This window comes from Dermochelys coriacea, chromosome 7 (assembly GCF_009764565.3).
Source record: "Dermochelys coriacea isolate rDerCor1 chromosome 7, rDerCor1.pri.v4, whole genome shotgun sequence".
Taxonomy (NCBI): domain Eukaryota; kingdom Metazoa; phylum Chordata; order Testudines; family Dermochelyidae; genus Dermochelys; species Dermochelys coriacea.
In genome coordinates this window covers 23,951,470-23,962,746 of record NC_050074.1, presented here as the reverse complement: position 1 = coordinate 23,962,746, position 11,277 = coordinate 23,951,470, and the positions used below count along the sequence as shown (strand labels likewise).

Below are 11,277 nucleotides of genomic sequence, written 5' to 3'. Positions count from 1 at the left end.
GCTGTCAGCACTCTGCTAACTCAACATTCCTCAGGACAAAGTCAGGGCTGCTCCTCCTGGGAGGTGGGGTAATAAGTGGGGAAGGTATAAACACAAGCAGACACAACCTAGGCTGATTTATTGGTCTTCAGCCAATGTATTGGTCAGTCTTGGTCTTTTTACATTTATGTAATTACAACTCAGTGAATGAGGGTGGGAGTGGGGGACAGAGCTCTCTGGTCAGGCAGAGGAAAGATGGGCACTGTACCAGCTGCTTAGGGCAGACAGGCACTGTTCCCGCTGCCCCACATATTCTGCCAACACATCACAAGCCTGATAAGCAGGTCCTCCCCTCCCCTGCTGTTTCAGTCCTAAGCCTGTGACATAGTTCTGCTGATGTCTCTCCAGCCTGATCCAGCAAGCCCTCCTTTTATACCAGTGCTAGAGCTCTTCTGAGCAGAGATTGGGAAGCACATACTCAATTCTGCCAAACTAGTTAGTGTGTTTGTGTTGTGGACACATGCACTAGGAGTAAGATTCATACCTCCCAAAACAGATTTCAAGTGTGATATCATCTACACACAAACCAAGTTCTCCACTATGGAGAGGCTAGTGCATTATCCTACTGCACCCCTTAGCTTCTTCTCGGTCTTCATGCTGGCTACAAGTGCTACCATCCCCAACTCAATGTTTGCCTACTAGGTTCATAGACATTGCAAAAACAGGCCTTTTAAATTAAGTCGTCCCTGCCCCCCCACCCACAAGAGAGGATAATTTTCCCACTCCCTGTTAGAAAAGGCATCTTAGGTGCTAAATTCATGCAATATTTGATCACAGCCAAAGAAATCAAGATTATTTACAGAATTCATTCATCTTTAAATGTAAGCCATGCTATTTTTCCTATTCTGAATGGTGAAATTACTATATTTCCCCATTTTCCTATTAGAATAGTAGATCATGTAAATAGGAGACCTTTCCATTGTAGGACTACTGTAACATCATCAATCTGAGACTGAATCTCAACTCAGCAGAACCCCAGGATGGAATTCTCTTGTTAAATATATATTGTTATTACTGTAAAATAGAGAACTTCCATTTACATTCAGTGGATCATATTCTGCTCCCAGTTATACTGGTATAAATCTGGAATGATGCTACTAAAATCAATGGAGTTACTTTAGATTTACCTGGGTAACTTAGAGCGGAATTGGGTTCAACTTGAGATCATTCAGAGTAGCATGACTGTGTGGTACCGTGGTGTGACTGCTTAAGAGTATCATGATGGTATGATGCGATAGGTAATAAATTGAAAGTCTCAGGGCTGCATGACATCATTGAGAGAGAATCTCAGGGCTCTATGAAATCATGGCAGGACTAATAGGACTTATCTTGTCTGCAAGTCTAGGTGACTTCAGACACACAGGTGAATTACAGAAAGAAGAAGTTCAGTATCTCATGTATACTAAATATGAATAACTAGCACTCGGAGGAGAAGTGGAACTGAAAGACTCTGCTTCCGTGGCTTATAGAGACTGTTTTCTGAGGCTTTTTAATAGTGAGGCTGATGCCTTTCATCATACACTACCATCCTCCAGCTGGGCCTCTTCCTGGGAACTATAAGTAAAGTGCCAGATGCCACAGAGAGACAGAGAAACAACTGAGGACTAACCTGTGGCATTTAGCCACAGTGCTGCATCCAGCACATCATGGAGCCATACCTTCCCACGCCCAGCAGTGAGCAGAATGCCTCTTGGAAGGCCTAGGTCACAGCGGATGCCAAGCAATTTGCTGCACTCTTTCGGAGATATAGTTCTCCCACTTGCACAGCCAGGCAGCTCAGCTGAGCAGCAGGAGGTGGAGTGGAGCCACTTGTCAAGTGCTGCCCCATGGTAGCCAGGTCTAATGGTCAGAGCAGAGATATAAGCCTGACTTAAGGTTGGGACTGGTCCGAGGGAGCCTGGAGAATCTGATATCTGACAAGGAACCTTCCTCCCAGTGTAACACTGTTGCAAAAACTGATCTGCAGCTCTAGTGGGGTTGGGGAAATACCTGGGCCTGAAGGTCATCTGACCCAGGCTCGGCTCAGCCATAGGCTGCTGCCACTCGTGCCTGAAGGCTGAGTCACTGCAGGCATTGTGGGAAGGGTAAGTCCGTGTAACTGGGTCCCGGCTGCTTGCCTGCATGGTGACTCAGCTCAGCTCTGTTGGAGAGGCACCTGTGTGAGCAGCCCGCCCTTGGCTGTGGGTTTGCCTCCCATCATGGTTCCACCTAATCCCTGCTGCCTTTTGGGTGTATTGCTCCTGGGCAAGAGCAGTGCACTAGCAGCCCCTAAACATCCCAGAGCTTTCCCCAACCAATAAATAAGCACCCTCTGTAATTAGTGTAAAAGCTTGAGTCCCAAGTGTCTGTTACCAAGCTGGTACCAGGCCATGATATACCACCACCAAAAACAAATCAACCAAAACTCTCCATGCTAGCTTGCAAAGGCATTAGCAGGAGTATGTGCGATAGACACTCAGGACCTGCGGTTCCCCCCAGATGAGAAACATCAGCTAATGCAGAATGTGGCTGCAGCCAGGCAGGGGCAGCAAGAACACAGAATGTGCATGCTCCATATCCTGCACTGGCTGCTAGAAACCCCCTAGGCAGGGACATTCAAAGAGCTAGGCTGGGCCCAACTACATCAGGGATCATCTCTTGCTCTCTGTCCTGGCACACAGCTAGCTTTCAGGCAGAATGCTTAAGCCAAATGTCTCAAGGGTGCTGGGCTCAGGGCATTCCCATTAGCAGACCTTTCCTTCTGGCAGCTATTAACTCTAGGAGTTTGCCAAAGCCCAAGACAAATTACAATGAGAAAATACTGTAAGACTTACTTATTGGTCCAGGCTTTCCCCTAAGTGTCAGCTCAAATTCCATTATGATCCACCCATTGTCAGCATCCTCATCATCTCTATCCTTTCCAATCGCGTCATGGAGCGGGGAGGCCTAGGGGTATTAGCTCCCTATACATGGGAAATGTTTTTCTGCCAACCTAAGCCTTACCTAGTTCATTCAGATACTATGGTGATGGGTACCACATCAGTGCTAGTAATCAGATAGATAGATATGCTTTAATACCCAGGCTCTAATGATAGAGTGAACTTTAACAAGAGAGGAGCTCTGATCCTCAGAGTATTTCATAGTTATTTTTGTTACCACTCTTCTTCTGGACTTATACAGCTCCAGGCCAAGCTTTGTGGTGCTTCACCACATGAGCATGAAACATAACTAAGAGTCACAAGGAGAGAAATTCATTCCCAAGCCACTAAAACCTGAGCAATAACAGTATTTTTAAGGCTCCTTCCTACAGCTTTGAACCCAAGGGTTCAAAAAAATCACGAGCCGATCCCCAAAATCATGGCAGTGGCTAAACAATCCCATGAGACTTTTTAAAAAAATACTAACTATGGTGTTCTCTTAGTTTGCCTCTCTCTTTTGGAGCTTTCAGGGTGCACGCAGATCAGATTCTCCAGCTTTTCTCTGCAACCACAAGTACTAGAAACTAATGCAGTTGTAAATGAGACCAGACGCTGGCCCTGTGGAGGCCCACACAAACAACTATTACTCCATTTCAGGCCAGAGAGATCTAAGAATTTCATTTCAAAAGGTAAGTGACACACTCAGAGCACAAAAGCAGTGACACAGCACAGTGGAGATATTGTAATGTTACCAGGCTGGTGTTCTGAGTCTGTGCTGAAAGCCTGCGGCCTGGCCTCCAATACGCTGCTGTCCACCTCCTCGTCATTCCCACCTTCTGTTGCCACTGCTGCTTCCAGGGCTGCCAGCCGCCCAGTGTCACTACTATCTCCTGAAGAGGATGGACACCCATAACAAGGGGGCTGGGAAGGGTGTGTGTGGGGGGGAAAGAAATAGAAAAACAATTCTTACTTCTCCTCTCTGACTGTTCTCCAACTGCTGTTGCTACCGTTGCTTTCCCCCACAGATATTCCCATATTTAAATATTCCAGAATAATCTCAAGAACAGCCCCTCCGAGTGCACAAAACATCATGGTTCTAGATAACAAACAGGCTTTTTGTACATCATGAGTGCACATGTACGTGTGCACACACACTCCTTCCCTCTTGGCCAGGCTCCCAGCAGTGACCTTGGAGGAGAGAAGAGCTGTAGTTCTTCATGTTGCAGAGAGAACATATTTGCCACCAAACTGTCTAAAGTCATAAAATAAAACCTGGGCAGACATTTCCAGGTGTCACCAAACCCCTCCCCCACATCTGCTTGATAACATGTGACTTTGTTTTACTTCTTTATGCCAGCCTGGGCAGGGTGGTTTAGATGCAGCGATTCAAATCTGTCAGCTTGGAAAATGGTGGTGTTTATATAATACAAGGCTTTTTAATAAATAAATAAATAAATAAATAAATACGTATTTAGCAGAAACCTGCAGTCTTCACGACAAAACCACCATGTAAATAAATAAATAGAACGTGGATACCAATTGTCGCAAAGGTAAACGCATAGTGAGCCATAAGCACTGGAAAAATGTGAAGTTGATCTTTAGCATATTATGAGAAGCGGTAGAGAGATCACCCTTGTGAAATAAAAAAAAACACATTTATTTACTCTGTGCCATTACTCTGCTCTGTTTGGTGATCAGAGACCCTCTGCAAAATTTCCTAGCTAATAGGAAGTTATAGAGAGAGTTCACTGAGAAAATCAGGCTTCAATACACCCAAGGACTTAAACCCATGATTAACTCTAGCTGCATATTTATATCTGGTTGACTTCAATGGGATTTCAGCACATGCTTAAAGTTAAGCATATGTTTAAGTGCTTTGCTGAATAGAGATGGACTTCTGAACTGGGGCATAGTTCTTAAGGCTCATTACTAACACATATTAATGGTTATATAGAACACTGTAGAAAAGGCTGTTGAAAAAGCTAACAGAATGTTTGGAACCATTAGGAAAGTGATAGGTAATAAGACAGAAAACATCATCATGCCACTACATAAATCCATGGTACACCCACACCCTGAATTCTGCATGCAGTTCTGGTCGCCCCATCTCAAAAAAGATGCATTAGAATTGAGAAAAGCACAGAGAAGGGCAACAAAAATGATTAGGGATATGGAACAGCTTCCATAGGAGGAGAGATTAAAACAATAGGGACTGTCCAGCTTGGAAAAGAGAGGACTAGGGGGAGATTTGGTTATAGAGGTCTATAAAGGTCTCTAAAATCAATTATAGAGGTCTATAAAATCAATAATGGTGTGGAAAAAGTGAATAAGGAAGTGTAAGTTACCCTTTCACATAGCACATGAACCAGGGGTCACCCAATGAAATGGACAGGCAGCAGGTTTAAAAACAAACATAAGGAAGTACTTCTTCTCACCATGCCATCAGCCTGTGGAACTCAGTGCCAGGGGATGTTGTGAAGGCCAAAAGTATAACTGGGTCTAAAAAAGAAAAGGAGTACTTGTGGCACCTTAGAGACTAACAAATTTATTAGAGCATAAGCTTTCGTGAGCTACAGCTCACTTCATTGACTTCACTGGGTCTAAAAAAAGAATCAGATAAGTTCATGGTGGAGAGGTCCATCGATGGCTTTTAGCCAAAATGGTCAGGGATGCAACCCCATGCTCTGGGTGTCCCTAAACCTCTGACTGCTAGATACTGCGACTGGACAACAGGCGATAGATGATTCAAACTGCCCGGTTCGGTTCACTTCCTCTGACACATCTGGCATCCAGCCACTTTTGGAAGACAGGATACTGGGTGAGACAGATCCTTGATCTGACCCAATATGGCCATCCTTATGTGCTTAAGGTCTCATCTCTTGTGAAACTGTGCATGTCTAGTGCTATGACTGTGAAAGGCAGCAGGATGGTGAGGATTTATCCCCTAATAAGGTTGATCTAATTTCTTCCTACTTTAGCTCATAATTAAGCCCAGCTTTTGCTTTTCCCCAGCAGAGTGAGTGAAGAGCTAGACAGGTCTGTTGCTCTTGGCCTTTCCTTGAATCCAGTTATCATGAAAGGTTTCAGAGTAGCAGCCGTGTTAGTCTGTATTCGCAAAAAAGAAAAGGAGTACTTGTGGCACCTTAGAGACTAACAAATTTATTAGAGCATAAGCTTTCGTGAGCTACAGCTCACTTCATCGGATGCATTATCATGAAGTGAACCAACCAAAAAAGAAGGGACAGGACACATCTACTTTTTATGTAAGATAAAGAAGAATCTTTATTTTAAACACTGATTAAATCCACTAGCTAGTACAATAAATAATAATAATATTATAGCCACTGGCTAGCCTGAATGAATCTGAGCGTGGGTCATTTTGAAAGCGAGAAGGCTAAATAATCCCAGCCACAGGAAATGGGTCTTACCTTTCCAATCCACGAGCTGGTCTCTTGGCTTTCTGACAAACCAGGAACACTCTTCATATCTCTCTGGCACATGATAGCTGTAGCAGAACAACCTTAAGTGCAGCTTTCTAGTCTAGTTGGCCATGAAATGGGTTCTCCTTTCCGGGCTTAACTTCTGAGTCCTACTGCACCATAAACAAACCAAGCGCTTTTGCTTAGGAAACTCGGATGCTTCTCCAATGCTGGCCAGAAGGTGGCGGCCTTCACCTGCAAATCTCAAAGAGCCCAATTAGCTGTTCAATATCACTAGAAATCATTGCTGTTGATAGAGATAAATGGGTAATACACTATCTATGTAACAATAGTTATTTTTTTTTTAAAAAAGAACTTTTCATCAACGGCTAATCATGTTTTTTTAGTGCTTTGCTTTGCATTTTCTGGGGAATAAAACCTCAGAGGAGCCCACTCTGGTGGAAAATGAAAGGGCATATAAAAATGAATGTACATGGATTCTAAATATTTCAGGTTGTATGACTTTGTGTTTGACCTTAGCAGAAGATGAACTAATCCTGCAATATAATAGACTTTCATAGAGATATGGAAAATGGCTGCTTTTTTATCTCAGTTGCCATGGGAACCATCAGAGAGAAGGCCTCGCTGAGATGCAATAGAAGGTTATTAAATGTGTGCTTGTGTATATTGGAAAAATACAGCTTTTTGTCATCCTGTGTCACTCATAGGTCTTTAATACCTAATGTTTAGGTTAATAAACTAACACAGGTCCATTTTTTGCAGGGAACAGCAGCGAATGTAGCTGTAAAAAAAAATTAGTACAAGTTGGACATTTGCAAAACTCTTTAATAGGGGCAGAAGTGTTGGGCTGGTTTTTCTGAGCTATTATTTCCCTCAAGTTTCCACCAAAGTTTGCATTCCTCCCTTAAGGGAAAGCGAAGGAATACAGGAATGGAGCCCACCTATTCAAAAATGAAGAGGTCCAGCACACCTCCCCTCCTCTTTGTCTTGTACTGGCATGGAAGCTGATGGGACTAGAAGGTGGTGTGTGTCTCACACATAGCTGCTTCAGCACAAGGCAGCCAAGGTGAATCATACTTTGTGCTGGGTTAAGACTTAAGACCCAAGGGGGAAAAAGCTTTAGAAATATTTCTCGGCTAGAAATGTTCCCCTTTTACATGTTTTTTAAAAACCCTAGGCAGCAAATTAAAGTAATATAGTCTGCAAAGAAGGAGAACAAGAGGCAAGGATTGATGGCTGAGAACAGCCAAGGAGAGCCAACACGTCTCTCCAGGTGAAGGGATAGTTCCCCTCTCCCCCGCACCTCCCTGGAAATTGGAGCTGGGGGCAGACCAGAGCCAACTCTCCCTGGGCTTTGGGGCCAGGGTGGTGGGGCGGGGCGACCCTTCCATGGGCACGTGGCAGCCCGGCTCTGGGGAGTCAATTCACTGTGCAGGAGGCATTTTCCTTAGGCAGATGTTCGCAAAAGCTCGGGCTGCTGGTGCCCGTGTCCCGGGCTGGAGATCAGCGCAGTCACAAGGCGCCGTACCCGGGGCAAGACCCCCATCTCCTGGGAAACGGTGCGGACCACAAGATACCCCTGCTCTGGGCTCCCCGCCGGAGCGGCCTGTCTGCGGGGTGAATGCTGCCTGCCTGAGCCCGGGACATTGCAGCCAGGCCCCCAATCGCGGCCGGGGGCAGCGGGGATTAGATCTGCTCCCGATCAGCCCCGGCGCCCGCCTAGCCTCCAGCTCGCACGGGAGCGCCAAGAGGAGCCCGGCCTACCTGCCCCCGTTCACACTTGCCCCGAACCGCCTCGCCCGGCCCCCCGAGGAGAGGAGGGAGTGAGGCAGGGCTCCCCACGCCTACCTGCCCCGGGGTCAGCCGGGTGCCTCTGCCCCAGCAGTCCGCGTGTCCCCGCGGCAGAGCCCAGGGCACGGGGCGCTCCGGAACGAATCCGAATCAATCTAAAAGCAACAAATCCGGAGCTAATCGCTTGGGGACGGGACAACCCAGCCCCGCGCGGGAGCCGCTGAGCGCAGCCGAGGGGTTGGTTGGGGAGTGTTGACCCAGCACTCGCCGATAAATGGCCGGGCGGCCGCGACCTGCTCCTCAGCCATTTAGCGCCCTAACCCGGAGCCGGTGTGCTGGGCTTTGCCGGGGAGTTAACCCCTTCGCTGCCTCGGGCCAGCGCGGGGCGCCCTGTGCTGGCAGCGCCTCGGAAAGCGAGGTGGCTTCCCGGAGCGGGGAAGCTGAGGCTGGAGGGTTTGGGGAAGAAAAGGGGCGAACCAATGAGTGCCAGATCCTAGCGGGGTCAATGTAATGCCGGACTGTCCTAAATCAGCAGCCCTCCAGCTGCCTGGCGCCAGCGACCCCAGGCCAGGGCACAAGGACCGCCCCGAGCCAGACTTCGGTTTCGGAGCTGGTCTGAAGGCAAGTGAGCAAAGCTTCTTATTTCTCCCAGGCAGGGGACCCCCAGCATGTCAGGACTGGAGGCAGCCCCTGCGCAGAGGCTGGGCACCTCCCAGTCACAAAAAGGGGGGACCAGATCACAACTAGGAAAGGAGTACTTATGCTCAAATAAATGTGTTAGTCTCTAAGGCGCCACAAGTCCTCCTTTTCTTTTTGCGAATACAGACTAACGTGGCTGCTACTCTGAAACAGATCACAACTGTTTGTCTTCATTTGGTTTCCCACCGAAAAACAACCTCTCCCACACCCACCTGTGTGTAGATATAAACGTAACGTAACGATCTCTCTCCCTATGATCACACACTTGGGCGGGGGGGGGGTCTGTGTGTGCCGTTAGATATATATTTATTCAGGCAAGTTTGCCATCTCCTAAGTGGTCCAACCAAATCTAAAGGAGTCGTTACAACGTGTGTGTTCCCCCCCCCCATATTCTTGTGCCATTTTTCTCGCCAGTGTCAGAGATGGTAGGAGCGCACTTTATTACACAACGAATATAACGGTGAATAAATGAGTGCTAACAAAATATGAGCTGTTAAAGATACCAGCCTCACGAATAGCCCATGCAATGCACACACACACACACACACACACTCATGTGTATATTTCTAGACAATCGCTAGCTGGGCACACACATGCAGGGCACACACACAAGCATGCATGCATGCTAAGTCAAGCAAAGAATACATAGATTTTGCCTATCTGCCGATCAAACGCGGAGATCTGCTCTGGTAAATGATGCATTAGATGCGGTGGCTGTATTTGTTGTGTGAGTTTTGAAAGGGTCCTGATAATCTGGAAGCGAGAGATAAGGAACACCATTTATTCAGCAGCACTTTGGAACCAATTTTCAACCCTGTTCAACCCCATTCTCCAGCAGCCTCCAGGAGCCCAGGAGATAAGGATTGGGCTATTCATTATCTTCACAAGGAACAAAGATTAGCTAGCAGAGATGAAAAATTACCCCTGGATAGTAATAAGGAGGAGAACCTCTAGAGTAGCTGAGCCTATATTCTCTCTGCTGCTACTACTACTGCTTTTAAATTCTCTCCCTCTCTTTTTTGTTAAATCGATATTGAAAAGGTTGGGTTATTTGTTAAACCTACTCACTGTCTATCATATTTTTCAATATGCAGAACGTGGTTGTTACAGTGGAAGAAAACGGTGAGGGTTTTTTTCCCCTTACCCTCAGACTTTAAAATGACATCTTTAGTATGAAACCTAAATGGTGCAGGCAGAATAAACCATCATTAGCCTATAATAAGCATTCAGCAAAATACATTTTTAAAACCTGTATTGAGTCATAGTGGAGTTTGGGGATTACTCCATACAGACATCTGACTAGCCGGGCAGATAGCAATGCAGTTGTCAAAGAATAGAAATTTATCCGAAACTCTGACCTTTCTACAAAATTAAAGCAAAAACACAACACACACACACAGTGCCTCTGGGTTCAAATCCCCATCTATATTAAAATGCAAGCGTAAGAACCCCACGGCTACTAACCCTTTGAATTACACAGGACCTTTCAGTTTAGGGGACTTTTTTTTTATTCGAATATCTGGATTTGCAATAGCACCTTGCTTTTGCCTTTAAAATATGAACACTTTCTAAAAATAATACAGCTTTCTTTTTTTTTTTACCCTGAATAAATCTGGTTCTGTATCTCATCTCCTAGGACGAAGGGTGATATAGGCGAGTAATTAAAACAGTTACTTTGGAAATGGGCTGCTGGGGGCTGATAAGAATTATCTGTAGCATATCAAGGACCTTCCCTCCCCCACCCCAGAATCATATCACAAAGACAGACAGAAAATGCCAGCAAAATAGGATTTTTAGTTGTTTTTGTTGCTCACATAGTTTTACATCCATTATTATAATTCTTCTCCGATGAAACTTTTCTGCTTCCTTCTTGAAACGCATTTCTCCCTCCCCTCCCCCCCCCACGGATTTTTTTTGCATTAGTGTGATCATTTAAATTGGAAAAGTGGGGTTCCCCTTGCCCCCCAAAAGGAATTTAAAATATTTGAAGTGTTGGTATTGTATCCCATCCTTTCCTAATCGAAGGGCAAATTCCTAATATTCACACTCTGCCTTTTGCCTGAAGAGCGGATATACAGTTTAGACACAGCCCTTGCTGTGTAATGTACCAAAGAAGTTATTTTGCTGGCTGTACTATGGAGGGTGGGGGGAGTGAGGGGGGACAAGGTGAAACTCTCTATAAACCAATAAGAAAATAAAGAGCAAAGGTGAAGATTTCAAGCCTTGCGCTGAGTCTAGTTGCTTGCAAACATTTTCAAACACATTAGTTCTGGCTGACTTGCCTAATGGGCTGGGATAGATGCATTTTAACATTTCTTTCTTTGCGCACAACGACTCGCTGGTTGGTATCTGCTTTTTAATTCCCACCTCCGGCCCCCTCCCCACACACAGAGCTGATATTACGTGCAGGT

The 11,277-nt window shown here is 45.8% G+C and overlaps 1 long non-coding RNA gene across 3 annotated transcripts; it reads right to left on the bottom strand.

Annotated features, from left to right (window-relative positions):
- Nucleotides 1-3,435: 3,435 nt before the first annotated feature.
- LOC119858862 lies at nucleotides 3,436-8,437 on the bottom strand. Of its 3 annotated transcripts, none has more exons than XR_005294028.2 (4): nucleotides 8,225-8,437; nucleotides 6,365-6,618; nucleotides 5,372-5,435; nucleotides 3,436-3,857 (listed from the first exon to the last, which is right to left on the bottom strand). It is a non-coding gene; the product is annotated as an uncharacterized LOC119858862 (long non-coding RNA). The 3 variants fall into 3 exon arrangements; XR_006282738.1 differs by lacking the exon at nucleotides 8,225-8,437 and adding an exon at nucleotides 7,318-8,160 and having other exon boundaries at nucleotides 6,365-7,157; XR_006282737.1 differs by lacking the exon at nucleotides 8,225-8,437 and having other exon boundaries at nucleotides 6,365-8,160.
- Nucleotides 8,438-11,277: the final 2,840 nt, after the last annotated feature.